Here is a 25108-nt window from a genome sequence, read left to right as displayed (position 1 = left end):
CTACAAAAGAAAAAGGACACTAAACTATCTAAACTACTACATGCCACAAGGGGTCACAACAGTGGTTCCCTTAACCCACCCAGCAATATTGTTAATGTATCCAACTATACTCTTAGCCCAGCAGAAGAATCTTTCCTATCTCAGGGCCTCTCCTTCTGCCCCTCCACCCCCACAAATATGATACCGTTCTGTGGTGACCTAGAATCCTATTTTCGATGTCTCCGACTCAAGGAATATTTCTCACACCTCTGAACAACATACTAACCCACAGAGAGCTTCCTACCAAGACAACAAAAAGAAGGATTCTGGGTGGACTCCTCCTGAAGGTCGAAACAACAGACTGGACTTCTACAGAGAGTGCTTCCGCCGACGTGCACGGGCCGAAATTGTGGAAAAGCAACATCACTTGCCCCATAACCTCAGCCGTGCAGAACACAGCGCCATCCACAGCCTCAGAAACAGCTCAGACATCATAATAAAAAAGGCTGACAAAGGAGGTGCTGTCATCATCATGAATAGGTCAGAATATAAACAAGAGGCTGCTAGGCAGGTCTCCAACACCACTTTCTACAAGCCATTACCCTCTGATCCCACTGTGGGTTACCAAAAGAAACTACACCATCTGCTCAAGAAACTCCCTGAAAAAGCACAAGAACAAATCCGCACAGACACACCCCTAGAACCCCGACCTGGGATATTCTATCTGCTACCCAAGATCCATAAACCTGGAAATCCTGGACGCCCCATCATCTCAGGCATTGGCACCCTGACAGCAGGATTGTCTGGCTATGTAGACTCTCTCCTCAGGCCCTATGCTACCAGCACTCCCAGCTATCTTCCAGACACCACTGACTTCCTGAGGAAACTACAATCCATCGGTGATCTTCCTGAAAACACCATCCTTGCCACTATGGATGTCGAAGCCCTCTACACCAACATTCCACACAAAGATGGACTACAAGCCGTCAAGAACAGTATCCCCGATAATGTCATGGCAAACCTGCTGGCTGAACTTTGTGACTTTGTCCTCACCCATAACTCTTTCACATTTGAGGACAATGTATACCTTCAAGTCGGCCGGATTGCTATGGGTACCCGCATGGCCCCACAGTCTGCCCGCATTTTTATGGCTGACTTAGAATAACGCTTCCAACCAGGACACACCACACGATCCATTGTCTAAAGCCAAACTCTACCATACAACCGCATTTGCTCCAACCCCTCAGGCAGAGACAAATATCTACAAGATCTCTGTCAAGCATTCTTACAACTACAATACACACCTGCTGAAGTGAAGAAACAGATTGACAGAGACAGAAGAGTACCCATAAGTTACCTACTACAGGACAGACCCAACAAAGAAAATAACAGAACGCCACTAGCCATCACCTTCAGCCCCCAACTAAAACCTCTCCAATGCATCATCAAGGATCTACAACCTATCCTGAAAGACGCCCCATCACTCTCACAGATCTTTGGAGAGAGGCCAGTCCTTGCGTACAGACAGCCCCCCAACCTGAAGCAAATACTCACCAGCAACCACACACCACACAACAGAACCACTAACCCAGGATCCTATCCTTGCAACAAAGCCCGTTGCCAACTCTGTCCACATATCTATTCAGGGGACACCATCATAGGGCCTAATCACATCAGCCACACTATCAGAGGCTCGTTCACCTGCACATCTACCAATGTGATATATGCCATCATGTGCCAACAAGGCCCCTCTGCCATGTACATTGGCCAAACTGGACAGTCTCTACATAAAAGAATAAATGGACACAAATCAGACGTCAAGTATTATAACATTCAAAAACCAGTCGGAGAACACTTCAATCTCTCTGGTCACTCAAACTCAGACCTAAAAGGGGCAATTCTTCAACAACAAAAAACTTCAAAAACAGACTCCAAGGAGAGACTGCTGAATTGGAATTAATTTGCAAACTGGATACAATTAATTTAGGCTTGAATAAAAACTGGGAGTGGATGTGTCATTACACAAAGTAAAACTATTTCCCCTTGTTTATTTCCCCCCCTACTGTTCTTGTCAACTGCTGGAAATGGCCCACCTTGATTATCACTACAAAAGGTTTTCTTCACCCTCCGCCCCCTCCCCTGCCCACCCCTGCTCTCCTGCTGGTAATAGCTCACCTTTCCTGATCACTCTTTTTACAGTCCGTATGGTAACACCAATTCTTTCATGTTCTTTATGTATATAAAATCTCCACACTGTATTTTCCATTGCATGCATCCGATGAAGTGAGCTGTAGCTCATGAAAGCTTACGCTCAAATGTCTTTGTTAGTCTCTAAGGTGCCACAAGTCCTCCTTTTCTTTTTGCGGATACAGACTAACATGGCTGCTACTCTGAAACAGTGTTAGTCTTGCAGATGCAGACTAACACGGCTGCTACTCTGCCATGCCTCCACCCACTTTAACCCAAAACAAACTCAGGTTTTGGGTCAAAGGGGGTAGAGGCATGGAAGAGAGTATATAGTGAACAAAAGATTGATTTTAAAAGTGTCAGAACAAGACTGTGAAAACAGGAACGTCCTAGTCTTGACAATCTTTCACGAAAAACCCTTGCATTCCAAAAATAGTCACTTTTCCACAGACAATCCTTCCTTTGGAAAAGATTTTCAACCGTGTCTAGAAATCGCTCCCAGGTCAGTGTCTCTCTGAGCGTGGGGTGCACTCATTTGCCCTCCCCTTCCCCTGGGGATGTGTACGAAGCACTAGTTAGAGGGGTACAGAGGAGGTATAAATAAAGATGATTAGGTCTTGACAAATACACATGTGGAGGGTTTGGGGGGAGAGAGACATGACTGATTGTATTGTCCTGAAGCAGTGCACAGCTTCCAAAGATTTGGTGAATGCTTCTCTGGGGGTCTGATTCTGCAAACCAACTTCCAGGAGCATCAGATGTGCATCTGACAAGGCCCTGCTCCCTCCTCATGTCCAGGCCACTTGGCCAGTGGCTTGGCATGAGTAACTCTGATGCTGGACTGCCATTTTCCTACCCCTGCCTCTATGTGCATTGTGAGCAGCTGCACTACTGCACATCCAAGTGGCTAAAGAACCATCAACAGGCTTCACTCTTCTTCACTCTCTGGTCACGCAATTACAGACATGAAAGTTGCGATATTACAACAGAAAAACTTCAGAAACAGACTCCAACCAGAGACTGCTGAATTGGAATTCATTTGCAAATTGGATACAATTAACTTAGGCTTGAATAGAGACTGGGAGTGGTTGACTCATTATGCAAGGTAACCTATTTCCCCTTGTTTATTCCTTCCCCCTCCCCCCCACTGTTCCTCAGACATTCTTGTTAAACCCTGGATTTGTGCTGGAAATGGCCCACCTTGATTATCGTACACATTGTAAGGAGAGTGATCACTTTAGGTAAGCTATTACCAGCAGGAGAGTGGGGTGGGGGAGAGAAAATCTTTTGAAGTGATAAACACCCATTTTTTCATGGTCTGTGTGTATAAAAACATCTTCACTGTATTTTCCACTTTATGCATCTGATGAAGTGAGCTGTAGCTCACGAAAGCTTATGCTCAAATAAATTGGTTAGTCTCTAAGGTGCCACAAGTCCTCCTTTTCTTTTTGTGAATACAGACGAACATGGCTGCTACTCTGAAACCTGACTACACAGAGTGCTGTCAGTTGCACAAAGATAAAATGGAGAAATGTTGTATGTGTTTAACCTCTTTCAATCAGTGGGCTCTTAAAAGTTGCAAATAATTTCTAGCTCAACCAGAAGTTCGGGGCTTGAGGTAGGAGTCTCCCAGGCATTGTCTTCACTGCAAAAGTGTGTTTACACGGAGATAGCTAACTTGATGTAAAATCCGCGTGGAGACATAGAATAGGAACATAGAATATCAGGGTTGGAAGGGACCTCAGGTGGTCATCTAGTCCAACCCCCTGCTCAAAGCAGGACCAATCCCCAATTAAATCATCCCAGCCAGGGCTTTGTCAAGCCTGACCTTAAAAACTTCTAAGCAAGGAGATTCTACCACCTCCCTAGGTAACGCATTCCAGTGTTTCACCACCCTCTTAGTGAAAACATTTTTCCTAATATCCAACCTAAACCTCCCCCACTGCAACTTGAGACCATTACTCCTTGTCCTGTCCTCTTCCACCACTAAGAATAGTCTAGAACCATCCTCTCTGGAACCACCTCTCAGGTAGTTGAAAGCAGCTATCAAATCCCCCCTCATTCTTCTCTTCTGCAGACTAAACAATCCCAGTTCCCTCAGCCTCTCCTCATAAGTCATGTGTTCCAGACCCCTAATCATTTTTGTTGCCCTTCGCTGGACTCTTTCCAATTTATCCACATCCTTCTTGTAGTGTGGGGCTCAAAACTGGACACAGTACTCCAGATGAGGCCTCACCAATGTCGAATAGAGGGGGACAATCACGTCCCTCGATCTGCTCGCTATGCCCCTATTTATACATCCCAAAATGCCATTGGCCTTCTTGGCAACAAGGGCACACTGCTGACTCATATCCAGCTTCTCGTCCACCGTCACCCCTAGGTCCTTTTCTGCAGAACTGCTGCCTAGCCATTCGGTCCCTAGTCTGTAGCTGTGCATTGGGTTCTTCCGTCCTAAGTGCAGGACCCTGCACTTATCCTTATTGAACCTCATCAAATTTCTTTTGGCCCAATCCTCCAATTTGTCTAGGTCCCTCTGTATCCTATCCCTGCCCTCCAGTGTATCTACCACTCCTCCCAGTTTAGTATCATCCACAAATTTGCTGAGAATGCAATCCACACCATCCTCCAGATCATTTATGAAGATATTGAGCAGAACCGGCCCCTATCCCTTCACCCACTTCTAGACTATACAGAGCAAAGGACAGCTCTACGTCAGATAACTGAGCAGTATCAACTCAAAAAGATCACTTACCAAAGCTCTCCTCTCCTGTATCATGCATGCCAGAGCCAGACTGCTGGGACTTGCTAGACCCCTCCTGAGTGGAAAAGAGGTCCTGACTTGCTGCACCACAGGACGACCCTGCTGTGTGCTCCACATTGTCTTCCAATTCAAACTTCTCATCCACAACTTTGTCCTTGGGGTTGAGTCTACTGTCCGCTGCCTGCAGCCCCGCTAAAGTATCCACGAGGCTCTTGGCGGTGGAGATGGGTTCACTGCTAAAGATGGCGGCCAGCTCCTTATAGAAGCAGCAGGTCTTTGGCATAGCACCAGAGCAACGGTTTGCCTCCCTTGCCTTCTGGTACGCCTGCCTCAGCTCCTTTATCTTCACTCAGCACTGTCCTGTTCATACCCCTTTTCCAGTAAACCATGGGAAATCTGCCCACAGGTATCGAAGTTCCTACAGCTGGAGTGCAGCTGGGACTGCACAGCCTCCTCTCACCATAGTACCAGCAGATCCAACAACTGCGGGGTACTCTGAGTGGGAGAATGTTTGCTGCGTGGAGCCACCATGGTCAGCTGGGGAGATGATATGTGAGCTCTCCATGCCGAGGAAACAGGAAGTGGAATTTCAAAAATTCCCTGGCCTTTAAAGGGTGTGTACCTGGGTACAGGGCGGTGGAGTTCAAACTGCTGACCAGATCAGTCAGGATGGACATTTTGGGACACCTCCTAGAGGCCATTTCTAGCAACATAACCAAGCGCGGCGTATACATTAACACTTTCTTGATATAACTTTGTTGCAAATAGCTCTATGCCTTTTGTCGAGGTGGTTTTATTTTGTTGGCAAAGTAGGAGAGTTTTGTTGGCAGAAGGAACACTGCAGTGTGTACACCTCCACTGTTTTGTCAATGAAACCTGACTTTTGCCGACAAAATTATGCCGACAAAATTATGTAGTGTAGACAAGGCTTTACACTAAAAATCACAATATATTCAGGTTGCTTCTAGTCCCAAGAGATCAGTCACTTCCCCCAGATCAGCTGGTACCCTTGATCTTACACCAAAGACCATTCCTGTAGCCAATCCTATAATAAACTATCTAAAGGTTTATTAACTACAAAAATGAAATACGAGAGTTATTTACAGGTTAAAGCAAGCAAATATACACACAAATGAATTACCAGCTAAGATTCCTAAAGATGACAGAGATGTAATAATCTGTCAATTCAAAATGTCTTTTAGGGCAAATGCAGGGGTAGCCCCTGGCGATCCCTGCCTTCATTTAATGTCTCTGGCCTGTGAGAGTCCAAAGAGCAAAGAGATGACAAATCTTCTTGTGACCCTGTTTTTTCTTTTACATTTGGCTTACCAGTCCATGAGAAGAGCTTCCTTGCATGGGGCATTTCCAAGGTGTGATAGGGCCATTCACCAATCCTTTGTATTGTGATGTTTCTTAATGTCAAATTTAATCTTGCTAGGTCTCCTTAAAGGGGCGGGGGGGGGGGGGCGAAGGGGGAGGGGAGGAGGGAAGTTCCCATGCTTGGGTTTACAGGTTCAGAGCAAACATTTTCAAAGTTATAAAGCAAAACTGACATATTTCCTTATAGCATGGAACACAAGTATTACAAGGGAGATTAATGCATGCTGCAATTTATAAGCATTTCATAGAGTCTAAGTATTAAATACATTCATATAAGACTAATATGTATTTTGAACAAAACTAATGTACATGTGAGCTGGTTTGTTTCCAGCTATGAGTTTGTCAGTGCTTAGCTAATGCCTACAGCATTCGTCAGAGCTGGCACTTGGTCTGTCAATGTCATAAAAGGTGGATGACCTGGTTAAAGATGTGTCTTTCATACTCTGCACCCTTGCAAAGCTGGATAGGGGTGTAAACCAGGGACCTCTTGGTGCCAACAGGCAGAGGGCACAGGGGGTGCAGAGGGTTTTGCAGAGATCCTCTGGGTCAGATATAGGAATTGTAGTTAACCGAAGGGTGGCATGTGAGGACTCTACCAAGAGCCCATTGGTTGCCATAATCATTGCAAAATATATGTCCAGACACTGTTTAAGTAGTTATATGTCTCTTCTGAAAATTGTGTTCTCAAGGATTTGGGATTAGGGTGGGTCACTAGGAGGTGATTTAGCTCAAGAATATTCCTTTCAAACAAGAGGTTACAGATACTTATTTCTCTGTCTGGTCATGGGTGCTTTGGGTATTGTATGTTTTGGGTATTGTATGTTTGGGTATTGTATGTAGCTACAGACTAGGGACCGAATGGCTAGGCAGCAGTTCTGCGGAAAAGGACCTAGGGGTGACGGTGGACGAGAAGCTGGATATGAGTCGGCAGTGTGCCCTTGTTGCCAAGAAGGCCAATGGCATTTTGGGATGTATAAGTAGGGGCATAGCGAGCAGATCGAGGGACGTGATCGTTCCCCTCTATTCGACATTGGTGAGGCCTCATCTGGAGTACTGTGTCCAGTTTTGGGCCCCACACTTCAAGAAGGATGTGGATAATTGGACAGAGTCCAGCGAAGGGCAACAAAAATGATTAGGGGACTGGAACACATGAGTTATGAGGAGAGGCTGAGGGAGCTGGGATTGTTTAGCCTGCAGAAGAGAAGAATGAGGGGGGATTTGATAGCTGCTTTCAACTACCTGAGAGGGGGTTCCAAAGAGGATGGCTCTAGACTGTTCTCAATGGTAGCAGATGACAGAACGAGGAGTAATGGATTCAAGTTGCAGTGGGGGAGGTTTAGATTGGATATTAGGAAAAACTTTTTCACTAAGAGGGTGGTGAAACACTGGAATGCATTACCTAGGGAGGTGGTGGAATCTCCTTCCTTAGAGGTTTTTAAGGCCAGGCTTGACAAAGCCCTGGCTGGGATGATTTAACTGGGAATTGGTCCTGCTTCGAGCAGGGGGTTGGACTAGATGATCTTCTGGGGTCCCTTCCAACCCTGATATTCTATGATTCTATGATTCTATGATTTCACAATGGAGCCTGTTTGCCTACTCTGCCAAATGCTCATCAAAAGAAATCTTCAAGAGCAAAATTTTACAGAAAGGAATAAAGAGCAGGCAGGGGTCCTGTTTACAAGTAAAGACAATGAATTTTTGGGATATATCTGGGCGTGACCTACATTGGAAATGTTCCTTCCACTGGGGGAGTAACAGATACACATCTCTATCCAGATATTTGGGTATTCTATATTGTGTTCTCACACTATAGGCCTATTTGCATAGTGAGCCAGATGCTGTTTAAGAGATTTTGAAATCTACAAGAAAGGAAAATACAGGAAAAAACAACCAGTAGGAGGGTGTCTTCTTTAGGAATAAGGACAATGGATTGTCCTGATATATCTGTGTGGAAGCAGACTGGCAGCATATTTGCCTCAGGAACGAAGGATCACAGTCAACCTGGCTGTAAATTGCTGAAAGGATTTTTGGGTGAGCAATACTTAATTAGATAGGAGAGTACCTTGTTAATTGAGACTGGGCTCTAGAGTATGTATTATGATTTTGTTTTAAATTAGGGCTCTCAATTGTAGTTAACTCAAGCAATTAATGCAAAACAAATTAACTAAATTAAAAAAATTAGTCACAATTAATGGCAGTTTTAATTGCACTGTTAAACAATAATAGAATACCAATTTAAATTTATCATAAATTGGATGTTTTCTATGTTTTAAAATATATTGATTTAAATTACAACACAGAATTCAAAGTGTACAGTGCTCACTTTATATTATTTTTATTACAAATATTTGCACTGTAACAAAGATAAACAAAAGAAATAGTAGTTTTCAATTCCTTTCAAGTACTGGAGTGCAATCTCTTTATTGTCAAAATGCAACTTATAAATGTAGAATATTTTGTAACATAACTGCACTTAAAAACAAAACAATGTAAAACTTTAGAGCCTACAAGTCCACTAAGTCCTACTTCTTGTTCAGCCAATTGCTGAATGCTGACCACTTCTTATTTACAATGTCACCTGAAAGTGAGAACAGGCATTTTCATGGCACTGTTGTAGCGGGCATTGCAAGGTATTTTTGTGCCAGATATGTTAAATATTTGTATGCCCCTTCATGCTTCGACTTGTAGATTGCAAATTGTACAGTGCAAATATTGGTAATAAAAATAATAATTAGGCTGCCAATTAATAACAGTTAATGCATGTGATTAACTCAAAAGAACTCAATACTTTTTTTAATGTGCATTAATTGCATACTAGGGTGCCGTGCTCAGGGGGTGCTGCTGCATGCCTCCAGGGCGGGGGTGCTCCTCCCCGCATCACCCTTCTCCACTGCTGCTCCTCCCTCCCACCCATGGAGCCACCCCAGACCAAGCTACTCCAGACTAGGAACCTGGCTTCACTCTTCTTCACAGAGTGGAAGGGGTGGGGTGGGGGCTGATGTTGGGGTTCCCCCAGGGAACAGGGGGAGCCTGTCTGCTGCTGCTGCCAGCTCAGGAATGAGTGCGGTCCACAGGAGCTGCTGTTGGCTGAAAAAGTGCTCAGGCTTCTGAGTGCTCTGCTTAAAGAGACAACGCTTCCCCAGCGCGCACGCACGCACACACACTCTTCCCCCAAAGAGCAAAACTATTTAAATAAATGGTATTCTGTTATTGTTTAACAGTGCAATTAAAACTGCGATTAATCACAACTTTTTAAAATCTCGTGATTAATCACGATTAATGCTTTTTAGTCATTTGACAGCCCTATTTTAAATGTAACCATTTGTTTCCAATACTACTTGCTATGACTTGAATCTTGATTCTTTGTTAAATAAAAGTATACGGTGCTTGTTTTCAATACAAAAATAGCTAAGTGCCTTGTGTCAAGCAGCACAGTGACCTGAAGTGTAACGGCTAAACTGGTGTGCACTGTTTCTTTAGAAGCAGCGAATCCGTGAACACTACGAGTGTCCGGTGAACCAGGGGATGGACGCTCCAGGGAGATGCTTGCAGGGTTTGAGGGTTGGAATGAGCCAATCAGTAACGTGAAGTGAGACTGCAGGGCCTGCGGGGCCTAGAGGGCAGTGCTTGTGTTGCCTATGGCCAATGGAGTTGGGAGCTGGCCCAAGGCAGGCGCAGATATGGCTTCTCATGGTAAGGCACATGGCAGTGAAGTGCTCACAACCCTGGGTACACCTGGGAAATATCACAGGAGGCCAGTGGCACAAGGGTGCAACTGTGCCAGGACCTCAGGACTTCTCTATCATGTGCCAGGCCTGTACTGGCCTCTGTAACCGTTGAATAGGGGCATTGCCAGCAGATCAAGGGACGTAATTGTTCCCCTCTATTTGACATTGGTGAGGCCTCATCTGGAGTACTGTGTCCAGTTTTGGGCCCCACACTACAAGAAGGATGTGGAAAAATTGGAAAACATCCAGCGGAGGGCAAGAAAAATGATTAGGGGACTGGAACACATGACTTATGAGGAGAGGCTGAGGGAACTGGGATTGTTTAGTTTGCGGAAGAGAAGAATGAGGGGGGATTTGATAGCAGCCTACAACTACCTGAGAGGTGGATCCAAAGAGGATGGCTCTAGACTGTTCTCAGTGGTAGCAGATGACAGAACGAGGAGTAATGGTCTCAAGTTGCAGTGGGGGAGGTTTATGTTGGATATTAGGAAAAACTTTTTCACTAGGAGGGTGGTGAAACACTGGAATGCGTTACCTAGGGAGGTGGTAGAATCTCCTTCCTTTGTAGTTTTTAAGGTCAGGCTTGACAAAGCCCTGGCTGGGATGATTTAGTTGGGGATTGGTCCTGCTCTGGGCAGAGGGTTGGACTAGATGACCTCCTGAGGTCCCTTCCAACCCTGATATTCTATGATTCGATGATACTATGAATAGGGAGATCAAAAACTGTCCCCTTCTATCCCTTTGCCAGTGCAGGCATGAATCTGGCCCATTGAGCCAAACCTCTTCCAGCCTTAATTTCCAAATCTATACAATGTTTTTGTTGTTGTTTGTATTTCAGTCAATGGACAACAAGGACCACATTGTTCTGAGCTCTGTACAGATGCTGAGCAAACAGACCCAAAGAGCTTACAGCTCAGGGCCCTGATCCTGCAAACCCTTAACATTCTATTAATGGCAAAGGGCCCAAAGTAGATAAAATTATAGTCACGCTAAAGTCCTTACAGGATCTGGGTCTAGGTCATGACAAAATGCAATAGGAGAATGAGACAAATCAACCAAGGGTTGGAGAGGGAGGATGAGAGAACAGTAAACAACTCTTAGAGATTGTACCTCCTAGGATGGTTGAGAGACTTAATGGATATTGATTCCATTGCTGTGAGATGCCTGAATGAAAGAGAAAATGGAAGGTTTCAGACTCGTTTGTATTAAAGACCTGTGTGTGTCTCTGTCCCTCTCTGTCTGTTTCTCTGCCACAATTAAAACACAGTCATGTGAATTAAGAGTGGGGATGTTGTTATAAATATCACAACATAAAATCTCACTGATTTTATCTTTTCTCCCTGTAGACACTCTTCCAGTTGAACTGGAGGAAAAAAAAGAGAATACGCTAGGATCACACAAACAGGGTGAGATTTCAAGGTGGAGATTATTTTTCAGTTACGAGAAAATTCCCATGAAAATGTTTTCTTGAACTTGTAGCTAAGCCAATGCTGACCATGACACAACCAGTCCTAAAAATAAAAACATTACTAAGACGTGCCCAAGTTGAAGTCGGACAAACAATCCAACCCCAACCTTAACGCTGAGTTCATGCCCACAGCAATGAACGGAAACATTCTCACTATCATCCAAACACCCTTAACTCTGACCCTGGGATTTTCATAGATATTCATACGCATTATATATATTAAATTCATAGGAATGAGTGGACAGGCCACTCACCTCAGGGCTGATCTCTGGCTCTAATACTCTGCTTCCCTCTCTCCTCAGTGAATGTGACTCTGGATCCAGACACGGCTCATCCCCAACTCCTCCTCTCTGAGGGTCAGAAAAGTGTCAGACGGGGAGACAAATGGCACAGACTGCCCAACAATCCCAAGAGATTTGATACCCTGGATCAAAGATTTGATACCCTGCGTGCTGGGCTGTGAGGGATTCACATCTGGGAGATACTACTGGGAGGTGGAGGTGGGAGGTGAAATAATCTGGGCTGTGGGGGTTGCCAGAGAGTCTGTGAGGAGGAAGGGATTGTTCTGCTTTAACCCTGAGTGGGGGATCGGGCTATGGAGCAGTGGTGGGGTGAGTTCCAGGCTCTCACCTCCCCTAAAATTCCTCTGCCCCTGAGCTGGGTCCCCAGGAGGATCCGGGTTTGTCTGGACTATGAACAGGGGCTGGTGACATTTCTGAATGCTGATAATGATGCCCCAATCTTCACTTTCCCACCGGCTTCCTTCAGGGGGGAGAGAATCCACCCCTGGCTTTGGGTTCAGAGTGAACAATCACAGCTCAGACTGTGTCCCTGACACTTGGGGAAAACATCCCTTCTAAAGACCCTGAAATCAACTTCTCTAGCCTCAGACACCCTAATTTCTATGACCCTGGAGAACGCTTGTCTTCCTGAAAGCCTTCTACCACACAATCAGTTTGTATGACCATAAGGCTTGATGGGGCCTCTGAATTGTTAAAGTATAAAGACCAAGATGCTACTGAAATGGAGAAACCAACCGCATTGCTCCAAGAATTGTGCAACCTGTTTGTCACTGGCCTGTGTGATCCTTGAGGAGTGTAGCTGACTGTAGGGGTCAGAGACTGTCAGATAGGAGCTCAGAGAGTGGGAGAGTGAAAGTGAAAGAAAGTGACAAGGAGAGACATGAGCCAGGGTGACAGAGGGACTGGGAGATGCTACTGAACGTGATGGTGTCATTCATTATGTAATCCATCTATTTAATTCACTGGTTCATGAAAAGTGGAGCCATTTTAATGCCTTGGAAAAGTGATTTCTGCAAATGTTGCACTTTTTCTCTGTTCTGACCTTACATAATCACTCCCTAAGTGATTGAAGCCCTCATTTTTTTGTTAACTGAACCTTTTTAATAAATATAAAGCTTTTTTCTGCTTGGTGTTTTCCACTCTTTTGAGGGAGCGAGGAGGTGCAGAGGATTTGATTCGCCACTGACCAAAAGACAAGTTAAGAGTAAGGTGGGGTACACTCTATGGGGGGGCAAGTTGACTGGTTTAATCAAGGGCTGTAGAGCTGCCACCCTCCATAAAATGACCTGCTTATGAACTTGGAAGTGCATTGAAACCCATGTGGATATATATCTTCCTTCTAAACATGGTACTCTTTAAAAGAGTCTGAAATAGAGCTTGTGAGGCTATTTTGGAGTTATTTGGTCAAGGGGTTCCCAAAACATACCCCCAAATACTCTGCTTTTATCATTTTCAGATTTTTATAACACTTTGTTTTAGAATTAGGAATAGCAGATTTAAATTAAAGCTCAGGAAAAACTTGCTAACTGTAAGAACAGTAGGACAATGGAACAGTGTCTAGGAAAGTTGTGGAAGCTCCTTCACTGGAGGTTTTCAAAAGGAGGCTGGATAGCCGTCTGTCTTGGATGGTTTAGACACAACAGCTCCTGAATCTTGGCAGGGAGTTAGCGTGGATGACCCTTTTAGTCCCTCCTAACCCTGTGATTACCTGAAACAAATCTAGATTTCTGACCGTCCAAAAATGTGTCCCATTGGACTGCCCCTGAGATCAGCTTTTCAATGGCATGAAAGACCAGTTTAGGAATATCTCAGAACGTAGTGAGCTGCCAAAGTTTTAGTATCTATGTGAGCAAATGTTTCCTCAGAAACTCCTTTGTCAAGAACACCCATGGCACCATGTACTGATTTGAGGGAATAGGCAGTGTTCTTTGAGCTCAGGGACAAGGAGTTCATTCCTCTGCTCAGGTGATTTGCATGCTGTGCATATTGGCACTCTCAGCTTGCCTTTCTGCTTGGTGTGCGGGTGGCACAGATGACAGTGAGCCACCCCATAGAACAGCTGGGAGGGGAATCTGCTGCTCTGGCTCGTGGGGTATTTCACGGTTACAGAGCCTGAACAGAGTCCAGCCTGTACTCTAATCTCCTAGCACACTCTTGGGGTGAAGACCTATTGTCTAATACCTCCTCTTGAGAATGGGGACCCAGTGTCTGACTGCCTAGACTCTCTGGGTGCAGTGCTGACACCTCAGCCTGCCTCATGCTTAAACGCGCCCTTTCCCAGACCCCACCCAAAAGGTTTGAGGCTCTTGGGTTACAGTTTAACTCTCAGGGGCACACCGTAGTGGTGTTCCTGCAACAGATCAGGATTCCTGTGTCACCCAGTGGTGCCCTGCTCTCACTCTGGGCTGTGCAGTGCATACAGAGAAAGGCCAACAAATACTTTATTTATTTAATGGTTATGGGTAGACAGCTTAGAAAGATGAAGTCCGACAGAGGAGCAAGAAGGTCAGAGGTGCTGGGATCTTACAGAGAAATCGACAACAGCTAGGAAATGTTACACTGGACAATGCTTTCCTACCACATTACTCTGGGCAGCCTCCTCTATGGGAACTGTAGTGTGAGCTCTGTGCTGCTTGGATCTGTCACAAATCTCACAGTTGGGATCTGATTCTTCTCACAGAGCAGTTTGAAATCTCGCCCTTGACTCACACACTCTCCCTTCTGGCTCTTCTTGCTTTTGTAAACATGAGTTCTTCCCTCAGGGCTCCTATTACTCCAGGCCCCGCCTGTAGCTGGTAGCAGGGGCATGGTCAGATAAAGGGCATGGCTCAGATGCCACACTGTGCCAGCTCCTGGTGCTGGTTTGGCCAGAAGTTCCTTTGCCCAGCAGTGTCATTGCAATGAGGATGGGAGAAGTCTCGTTCTGATTCCTCTCCCCAGGACTTGGTGATTCAGGCTCAGCTCAAATGGTGCTCACAGTCTGTAGACACCAGATCCTTGGAAGCAGCTTCCACTTGGAGATTTTTGGCTGTGCTTAGAAATACCCTGGGATCTCTCTGCAGAGTGGAAAGAATTTCACTCTCCAGAGCCAGTAATGGAGCAGCAATTAGGCAGGTCCCCTCCTGCCACAGGCTTGTTGTTACTCAGCTGGAATCCCCAGACAGCTGTCCTGAGAACCTGGTCCCTCTGGCATTGTGCAGGAGCAGATTTAAAGAGACATACCCTGGGAGCCAATGATCCAGGATGGTGCAGCCTGGACTTTGTGCAGTCACAGGATGGGAGTATATAAAAACTGTAAAGTTTCTAACCTGAAGGTTTCTGCCTTTTCTTTTCTCCTTCCAGCTATTCCTTTTCTTTCCTCTCACTTGATTTCACCTTCACCCTTTGCCTTGCTTCTTTCTTTCTACTGTATCCCCTTCCCTTATTATTTCAAATCTTCCATTCTCCTGCTCTTTCCTCTCCCCAGCTGCCCCACCTATCTTCCTCTTCTTGGAGTACAAGAAAAAAAGACTGCCTCCAGCTATAAGGAAACAAAGGACACCTCATCAACCAGCAGTGAGGAAAAACTGTCTCTGACCCTAAGAAAATGGAATGAGATGGCATTGCAGTACAGAGCTGAGCAATCAGCCAGTAGGTCAGGAACTGACAATAGTGACAAAGGAACACAAAGGATCAAATGCTAAACCCCTCTCAGTGGCTGAAAGTTCATCTGGTGGCAGGTCACAGGCCACTGTGGAAGGTGCTGGAATCTCAGCCTGGTCCCTAGTGGGGCAGGTGTCACCATCATACACAGATATAACTAGCAGGACCTGCACTGACTGGTTCCCTTTGTCATCGGTCTCAGCAGCAGAGGCCAATGACTCAATGGCTAGTGGAATCAGAACTTTCATCTCAGCTTTAGAGAGAGATTTTCCCCAGGTCAGGGTTGAAGTCCAATGGCTGTGGGCAGCGTGCATGAGGGGAGCTGGTTAGAAGGCTCCTGCACTGCACAGTGTGTGGGATAAACAGATATGTCCAATCCACTAGGCTCTCAGGACACTTGTCTGTTCCAGCTGCAAGATGGTGATCTGGGAACAGACTGAGGAGACCTGATAGTGTCTGGGGAGCAACCACCTGGGACCAGGAGTGGAAACTCAACTGTGGTGGGAAAGGAGCAATGACTAGACATGCTACTGCAGATATATTTAGTTCAACTGGGTACAATGCTGTTGACTGAAGTCATGCCAACAATCAAAAACCAGTATAATTACATCACTTGTGCATGTTCACAGAATGCTTCTTCCGTCGGCAGAGCGCGTCCACACTTAGTGCTCAACAGTAAGAGCAGTGCACTGTGTGTGGCTATCCCACTGTGCTACTCAGCACCTTCTGCAGCTAGGAGTTGTGGGAACACAGAGTGGATTGCAGTGTGTCATGAGTGCAGGCTCAACGTCCCATGATGCAGTTTTTCCCACCCTATCATTCCATGGGCTTCCAACTGTGTTTCATGGCATTTTTCAATGGTCCCTGTTTACTGTGTGCCCGCCATCTCTCTCTGAAAGGATGGATCCTGCACTGCTCTCTACCGTTGTGGTCACTGTTATAAACACATCATGGATGGTCATGTAGCATATCATGGACTCCCAATCTGGACAGGAATCAGAGTTCCCTGACCTGCTGTGTGCCATGGAAAGGAACAACACAAGATTACTTTTAGCATTCATGGAGCAGCTGCATATGGTGGATCGTCGCTTCTGGGCTCGGGAAACAAGCACTGAGTGGTGGGATCATATTATGTAGGTTTGGGATGATAGGCAGTGGCTGCACAACTTTTGGATGTGGAAATATGGCCAGTTGGTGAAGCTTCCCCTAGGGGAATCTATCCCCCTGTCCCGCCCCTTCCTCTGGTGGCCCTGCCCAAGCTCTGCCCTGCCCCACCCCCACTCTGCCCCACACCCTGCCCCTCTCCACGCCTTGTCCATGCTCCACCCCATGGCTTGCTACCACTTGGCCCCCTTGCCTGCCCCTCACCGTCACTCCTCTTGTCTGCTGAGGAGGAGAGGAGCAAGCAGAGTGCAGAGGAGGCCTAGGGGGAATGGGTGGAGCTGTTCAGCCACCTCCCCACTGAAACCCTTTTCCCACTGCTTGCTGTCACCATTCACTCCTCTCCTCCTACTCAGTGAGCAGTATGTGGTGGGGACCTCAGGGGAATGGGCAGAGCAGAGCCAGGAAGGGGTGGAGTGAGGGCAGGCCTCAGAGGGAAGAGTGGGACCTCAGGGCGGAGTGCAGGCGTGGCCATGGCCCAGGTGTCGCTGTTCACGTGTGGTGGATCAGCAGTTTTGAGAGGCTTAGCCTCTCCTGGCCTATGATCCCTGCCGCCCTTGTGTGGAAAGTCATCTTCATGGAACTGTGTGCAGAGCTTGCCCCAGCACTGAAGCACAAGGACACCAAAATGAAAGTTGCCCTCTGGGTGGAGAAGCACATGGTGATCACTCTGTGGAAGATGGAGACTCCAGACTGTTACTGGTTGGGCATGAATTAGTTGGGAGCTGGGAAGTCCACCACTGGGGCCACATGAATGCAAGTTTGCAGGGCCATTAATCGCATCCTGCTATGAAGGACTCTGACTCTTGGCAATGCGCATGAAATAGTGGATGGCTTTGTGGCATTGGGGTTCCCTAACAGCAGCAGGGCGATAGATGGCACACTGTAATGGTCCCTCGCTCTCCCATGGTGAGGGAGGCCACTCAGTCCAGTCCCGTCTGGCCAGGACCAGAGTCCGTAGGACAGTCAAGAGCCCACAATAGGGCTGAGCGACCAACAGTCACAGGCCAGCTTTAGCCTGGGCTTGGGAGGCTCAAGCTGCCAGCCCTTAAACAGGGTCTATAACTGAACTGGGCCCCGGGCTTGAGAAGGCTCAGGCAGCCAGCAACAAACAATCTCAGGGCTGACTTTAGCCTGGGTGGGGCTCAGGCAGCCAGCAAACAAACAGTCTGCAGGTGGGCTGGGGCCTGGGTTTGAGGAGTCTCAGGCGGCCAGCGAACAAACAGTCTGCAAAGGTGACTGGTAAAGGAAGCTCCTTCTCCAGAGCAGGAGCTTCTCAGAAAAGTGTAGGGAGTTAGCCACCCAGGGTGGGGTGGCAGGGGGACGCGGCCCCACCCTACTCCACCATGTCCCACCCCAGGGCCCTGGCAGGGGCAGGATCGGCTGCCCCTGCGTCGGTGGGGATCCAGCCGCAACAGGCCGACTGAGCCACAGCCCCTGGGGCTGCCCCTGGGCTACTTCCTGCCTCCCCGGGGGTTGGTACGTGTGGCCTTCAGGCCTCTTCCGGCTCCTCGGGGTACACAGCAGCAGGCTTTCTGGGCCAGTTGGTGTAACAATCAGTGAACCCAAGTTCCTGGGTTCCCTGAAGACGTTCAATGAGTGCTACTTTTTCACCATCACTCCCAGGATCTATTTTCCATCCAACTCCACACTCACCCCCACTCTCCCACTGTGGGCCTGTATACAAAATCAAACTGCCTGCCCAGGTATCCGGTTACTGAACAGAACCGCCCCAGCACAGCTAACACCGTGGCATGGTTTGCAGTAGAATAAAGTTCTGATAAACGTTCCCCTTCCCCCCAAGTCTTGCAGGGTCCCACAGATGCCCTGTGAGGCAGTGCAGCTAAGGGCACAGATGGGACCTTGATCAGTTCTGTCTGTACTGAGGATTCTGAGAGCCACATGTGCTTAGTGGCTCCCCCAAAAACAGAGAGTGCAGGGGGCACCCACACCCAGGGATCGGCACCACCATGTTATGCGATGGACTCTTTGCAAAATTACTGAACTTAGTGATGGACACTGGGGGAGGGGGGGTTATGTCATTCAGTCATTCAACGTTTTTTTGAAAAATTATCACGGACCTCAAAATTTTTACCATGGACACTTGGGTCTGTGAATGGACACATTGCCTACCCCTGTTCACACCTCTCCTAACACCATTCCTCCCTTCCCTGACTTCAGCTTTCTCTGTTCCTGGATCCCTCCCTTCTGCCCACTCAACCCTTCCCTGGGATCTCCCCATCCACTTCTCAGAGCTCCACCTCCATATACTGGGGTCTCTTCTCTTTCATTTCTGCAAGGGGCTCTTCCTACTTGTGGCCTTCCCCCCCTCCATTATATACCCCTCCCCCAAGTCTTCCTCTTGTGATCTGGGCTCTTCACTTCCTACTGCTGCAGCCTCCCATCCCACTCCACCCTAGTGTAAGCGGGGGAATGGTCCCGCTATTGTGGGGAACTTTCCTGGCTTATACACTACCCCAATGGAATTGACTTGAGAAAGGATCTGAGTCCTCACTCCTAGTCCCTTTACACAGAAGCCTGCCTAACCTCAAGGGCTCCCCTTCCACTCTCCTGTGTGGCAGAGTCCTCATAACCCCCAACATCACTGGGTCAAGGATTCCTGCGGGGCTTGACCCACAATCTTGTCATTGTCACTTAGGACAAAGGCTAGAGTGTCCCCACTCTGAGGTATTCTCTCCACTCTGGACACTTCCCTGACCCACTGATCATTATATACATTTCATAGCAAATACAATTTACTGAACAGCAACAAATTAAAAAATATAAGGTGTAAAGATGCTGCCTTTGGTGTGACACTTCTGAGATTATCAATTCAGGACAAATTGCTTCAAGCAGGGGAATTACAGCCCAAGGTTGGGGTTTCTCCACTTCTAAGGCACACCAAACCAGCCAGACAAAGAGGACTTTGGTTTCACCCCACTGGCTAACCATAAGTCATACAAGCAATTCCCTTAGACACTCCAGTTTCCCAGTATCACCACCAGTGCCACTCATTATGGGGACGAATGGTTATGAAAACCAATACCCCAATAAAAGAAAAAAGGTTCTCTTGATCCCAAAGGGCCAAGCCCCAGACCCAGGTCAATATACAAGTTAGATCTTACCCACAAATCATGCTGTTGCCAATCCTTTAGAATCTAAAATCTAAAGGTTTATTCATAAAAGAAAGAAATATATATGAGAGCTAAAATTGGTTAAATGGAATCAGTTACATACAGTAATGGCAAAGCTCCTGGTTCAGGCTTGTAGCAGTGATGGAATAAACTGCAGGTTTAAATTGAGTCTCTGAGTACATCCATATCTGGGATGGGTCATACAGTTCTTTGTTCAGAGCTTCAGTGTAGCAAAGTTCCTCCAGAGGTCAGAAGCAGGACTGAAGATAAAATGGAAGGGTTTTCAGGGCCTTTTATATTCTCTGCCTGTGGAAGGACCCCTTTTGTTCTTACTGCGGAAAATGACAGCAGCAAGATGGAGTCTGGAGTCACATGGGCAAGTCACATGTCCATGCATGACTCAGTTTGCAGGCCAACGCCATTGTTTACGTGTTAGTTTGAACGTTCCCAGGAAAGCTCAGATGTGGACTGGCATCTCCCAGAGTCATTGTCAGTTACCTGTTTCTTGATTGGGCACTTACTGAGAACAGTCCTTTCTCAAGAAGCTGACCAAAAGCTTCACTAAGGCTACTTAGAATCAAAACACACTGAGATACAAGTACATAGCCAATATTCATAACTTCAACTACAAAAATGCTACACACATACAGACAGCATAACCATAACCAGAAAATCATAACCTTTTCATAGACATCTCACACAACAACCTTTGTACAATATTTGCTGCAAATATATAATAGTGGTTGCAACAATGATCTATGTGGTCATAGTTTATGTCAATAATGTCACATAAGGAAAAAATGGAAAAGCTTAAAGGAAACAAGTAACCCCACTCTGTGGCACGGGGACGTCACAACCAGCGTCTCTGGAATTTAAGGGCAGTTCACAGTCTGTTCCTCACACGTCCCAGGCCTCCTGCCCAGGCCCTGGCTGTGCTGCAGGGATGCTGCGGGTCGGACACTTGCTCTGGCGGTGACCGGTGCTGGGGAGAAGGTGGCAGGACCCATCTCCCCAGCATCGGCCCCCACATCAGGGTTATGGTTTGCTGCCAACTCTGGCCTGCAATGCCTTTTGGCTGGTGGGGTCTTACTGCACTGGGCCCGCTGCCCAGGGTCCTCCTCGCTCTCCCCAGCTGCTCTCCGGACTGCTCCAGCCCCAGTCCCAGCCCCAGCCCCAGCTTCACTCTGCTCCAGCCCCAGTCCCAGCCCCAGCCCCAGCTTCACTCTGCCCCAGCCCCAGCCCCAGCTTCACTCTGCCTCAGCGCAGCTGCTGTTCTGCCTCTGGCGCAGCTCTCTGGGCTGCTCCTCTGGCTCTGGCTGCCGTGGCTCTGCTCCCAGCACAGCGCTGAACCCTGGCCTGCTTCTCTCGCTCTGGCTGTTGTGGCTCTAGCTCGGCCCCTATGGGCAGACAGAGGATGGGACCCCGCTCTCCTTACTCCCTCATTGGCCTGTCTGCTTTGTCAATCAGGCGGATCTGGAGCATTTGCCTCTCCCCATTGGTCCTGGGGACTGTCAGTCCAAGGTCTTGGTTTCTCATCTGCAATTCCCCTTTCCTTTGTTACTGGGAGGGCCAACCAAAAATCCTCATTGAGTTTCAGTAAGGGGACAACAGTCCCCCTTACATCAGCAACAGCAGCCACCCCTGACATTGTGTCTACACACATCTCTGCCTCTGCATGCCCACAACCCAGCAGCCTACATCCCCCCTCTGCCCCTCTCCTCTCCCCTAGCTCACAGGCTTGGTGCTGGGAACTGCGGGGGAGGCGGTGGCAGGCAGATGATTCCCCAGGCCATCCTTATAGGAACACACCTGGGGGCTGGTCAGCGCTGGGAGGGGACAGGCTCCTCCATGGGTGTCACTGTCAGGAACAGAGATTCCCTCCAGCCTGAGCTGGGACTGGGCAGATTATCAAGGGAGATGTGTTTCTAAATCCCTCTTTGTAAACTCTAAGTATAAAAATAAGGGTGGAGCGTTCCGGAGAAAGTGTCAGTGAAAGTGAAGAGATGGGACTTGTCAGTCACATTGTAAAATGAGACCTCTCCTGCCTCATAGTCCAGGAAAATCCCTACCCGGCTGGGCCTGACGCTCATGGACAGTGGCGTTAAATGGGAGGTGAGGGCCTTGTATTCCTTATATCTCAGACACACTGTCCAGAATCCATTCTCAGGTGATAGGTAAATCTTCCCCTTCCTTGTCACAGATTCTGTACAAACCCCCAGAGTCCAGTTTGTTTTGTCTCCCACCTCCACCTCCCAGTAATGCCTCCCTCCTGTCAATTTGTTAAAGCCCAGGACAATGGGATAAGTATCAAATCTCTTAATATTGTCAGGCAGATCCTGTTGTTTGTCTTCGTATGTCACAGTTTTCTGATCCTCAGACAGGATGAGGCTGGGATGAGCCGTGTCTGGATCCAGAGTCACATCCACTGGGGAGAGAGTCACAGAGTCAGTGCTGGAGGCAGGGGCTGGTCACTGGGATCAAAGGGAAATTAACCTGTGTCCCCATTAATTGCTGTGACACAAGGTTGCTGGCCATTTAAGGAGAGTCAGGGCCCCATCTAAGGCCAAGGGGGCAGGGGAAGGAGAGGAGATGGAAAGAGGGGCAGGTGCTTGTGAGGGACATAGGAGAGGGGAGGAACAAGCACCAGGGAAGGGGAGCAGATGGGAAGGGAAGGGGGAGATCTCCATGGAGTAGTGGGAGGGACGGGTCAGGCATCAAGGAATCAGAAAGGATAGGAGGGGAGTCGTGGGGGTTGCAGAGAAGAGAGGGATAAAGGCTGGCAGAGGAAGGGGACAGATGTCAGGGAGGGAAGGGCAGGCTGCAGGAACAAGGGTGGTGGTGGTGAGGGAAGAGGAAAGACAGGTGCCAGGGGGCAGAGGGAAGGTGCTCAGGGGTGGGGCAGGAGGTAGGAATTTGGGGCAGTAGCAAGGGACCTGGAGGGGCAGGTGCTGTGGGAGTTGCAGAGAGGGGTGGGTGCCAGGGGGACATGGAGGACATTGCAGTGGGGTCTAGAGGCCACTCAGGCTAGTTCCCTGCTGTGCCAGGCACTACACAGACAGAGGTGGATCTTTGCTTATGTCTGAGTGACTGAGGAGCACAGATCCCAGTGACTGCACAAAAAGAGCTTAGGCCTAAGTCCCTGGTTTCAGCTCCACTATGATGTGATCTTTGAAAAGTCATGGAAGACAGAAGAGATTCCAGAAGACTGGAAAAGGGCAAATATAGTGTCAATCTATGAAAAGGGGAATAAGGACAACCTGGGGAATTACAGACCATTTAGCTTTCAGAGTAGCAGCCGTGTTAGTCTGTATCCGCAAAAAGAAAAGGAGTACTTGTGGCATCTTAGAGACTAACAAATTTATTTGAGCATAAGGTTTCGTGAGCTACAGTTCACTTCATGGGATGCATGATGGAGCAAATAATTAAACAATCAATTTGCAAACATCTAGAAGATAATTAGGTGATAAGTAACAGTCAGCATGGATTTGTCAAGAACAAATCGTGTTAAACCAACCGGATAGCTTTCTTTGACACAGTAACATGCCTTTGGATGGGGGGAAGCGGTAGATGTGGTATATCTTGACTTTAGTTAGGGTTTTGAAACTGTTTTGCACGACCTTCTCATAAACAAACTAGGGAAATACGACCTAGATGGAGTTACTATAAGTTGGGTGTGTAACTGGTTGAAAAACAATTCCCAAAAAGTAGTTATTGTTGGTTCACAGTCATGCTGGAAGGGCATAATGAGTGGGGTCCAGCAGGGATCAGTTCTGGGTCTGGTTCTGTTCAATATCTTCATCAATGATTTAGATAACGGCATAGAGAGCACACTTATAAAGTTTGCGGATGATACAAAGATGGGAGGGGTTGCAAGTGCTTTGGAGAATAGGATTATAATTCAAAATGATCTGGACAAACTGGAGAAATGGTCTGAAGTAAACAGGATGAAATTCAATAAGGAAAAATACAAACTACTCCACTTAGGAAGGAACAATCAGTTGCATACATACAAAATGGGAAATGACTGCCTAGGAAGGAGTACTGCAGAAAGGGATCTGGGGGTCATAGTAGATCACAAACTAAATATGAGTACCAGAAAAAGAAAAGGAGTACTAGTGGCACCTTAGAGACTAACCAATTTATTTGAGCATAAACTTTCGTGAGCTACAGCTCACTTCATCGGAATACATCTGATGAAGTGAGCTATAGCTCACGAAAGCTTATGCTCAAATAAATTGGTTAGACTCTAAGGTGCCACTAGTACTCCTTTTCTTTTTGCGTGTAAGCAGTGTCAGGATGAGCTCCACCCTGACATCTGGTGGTGAGGTGTGGCAAGTTGTGGAAGAGAACTTCAGGGGCCGATCTCATTTGCATAGGCACACCCACCCCGCCTAGAATGAGAATACCAGAAGTGGGGGTGAGTGAACAAATAGAATATATATATTCTACACAAATGCCAACCTTCTACAACTACAGTATCTGCTTTGTGAATATTGGCAGGCCGGCTGGCTGCCCACAGCCATGTAGTTATAATTGTAGGAGGCAGCAGCTGAGGATTAATGAGTCAAGTGGCCCCATGATGGCTGCAGAGGATGGCAGAGAAGAAGGGCTGTCTCTGTCTGCTCAGCTGAGTGAGTCCCAGGGCTGCCCTGAGCTCTGCTCCCTTAGGGCCAAACTCCTAAAGGCCAGTGCAACATCTGCCCACACTGAGCCCGGTGCCCTGGGTGTGGATGTGCAGAGAGCACCTCTGAGGATCTGGCACTCCTGAGGGCTGTCTGCGTCTGCAGTTACTCAGCGTGGTTTGTGGGTATGATGGGGCAATGGACTCACATGCAAACACTGCACACCCATTGTAAGAGTATGTCATCTCCTTCTTGCCCCCAGAGAGCCTGGGGGTGAATCTGTGCCATGGACCATGGGACAGGAACTGTCCCCTGGTATGCTTCACTGTGATCCCCACCAGAAACATTTCCCGCTCCTGGTACCATGGCACCATCTCGGAGCAAACAGCCAGAGGAGATTGTAATATCAGCCTATAGCTTTTTGGCCCCTCACCCTGGGAACACTGCAGGGGGAAGGGCTCGGGGAAGGATAAACCCAGACACCCACCTGCCACTCTGTGGTTTTCTCCTCCTCTTCAGATGTCAGCTCCAGGGCCTTCTCCAGCTCCAGCCTCAGAGGGCCCAGGGCTTCCTGGAGTTTCACCTGCAGGGGCACCATGTGTGATAGCCATTAATCTGCACATCTGATGGGTGGAATTTGCAGGAGGCAGGGCCAGATGAAACAGGGGCACTACAAACCCATGTCTAGGCCCCAGCTACTGGAGTTATGTGATAAAATCAGGCTTTTGGCTTTCATTAAAAAGA

At 47.6% G+C, this 25108-nt stretch overlaps 1 protein-coding gene and 2 pseudogenes across 10 annotated transcripts in view; 1 reads left to right on the top strand and 2 right to left on the bottom strand.

Moving 5' to 3' along the window:
• The window catches only part of LOC140898275 (uncharacterized), a 2445793-nt gene that overhangs the window by 2338956 nt on the left and 81729 nt on the right, over nucleotides 1–25108 (top strand). The window lies entirely within an intron of this gene.
• LOC140897985 (E3 ubiquitin-protein ligase TRIM39-like) overlaps nucleotides 1–25108 on the bottom strand; it is a 142534-nt pseudogene that overhangs the window by 104827 nt on the left and 12599 nt on the right.
• Nucleotides 20975–24962, bottom strand: LOC140897987 (zinc finger protein RFP-like; annotated as a pseudogene).

This window comes from Lepidochelys kempii, chromosome 14 (assembly GCF_965140285.1).
Source record: "Lepidochelys kempii isolate rLepKem1 chromosome 14, rLepKem1.hap1, whole genome shotgun sequence".
NCBI classification, from domain to species: Eukaryota; Metazoa; Chordata; order Testudines; family Cheloniidae; genus Lepidochelys; species Lepidochelys kempii.
The sequence above is the reverse complement of the archived record's forward strand: the minus strand, read 5'-3'. Positions and strand labels throughout refer to the sequence as shown.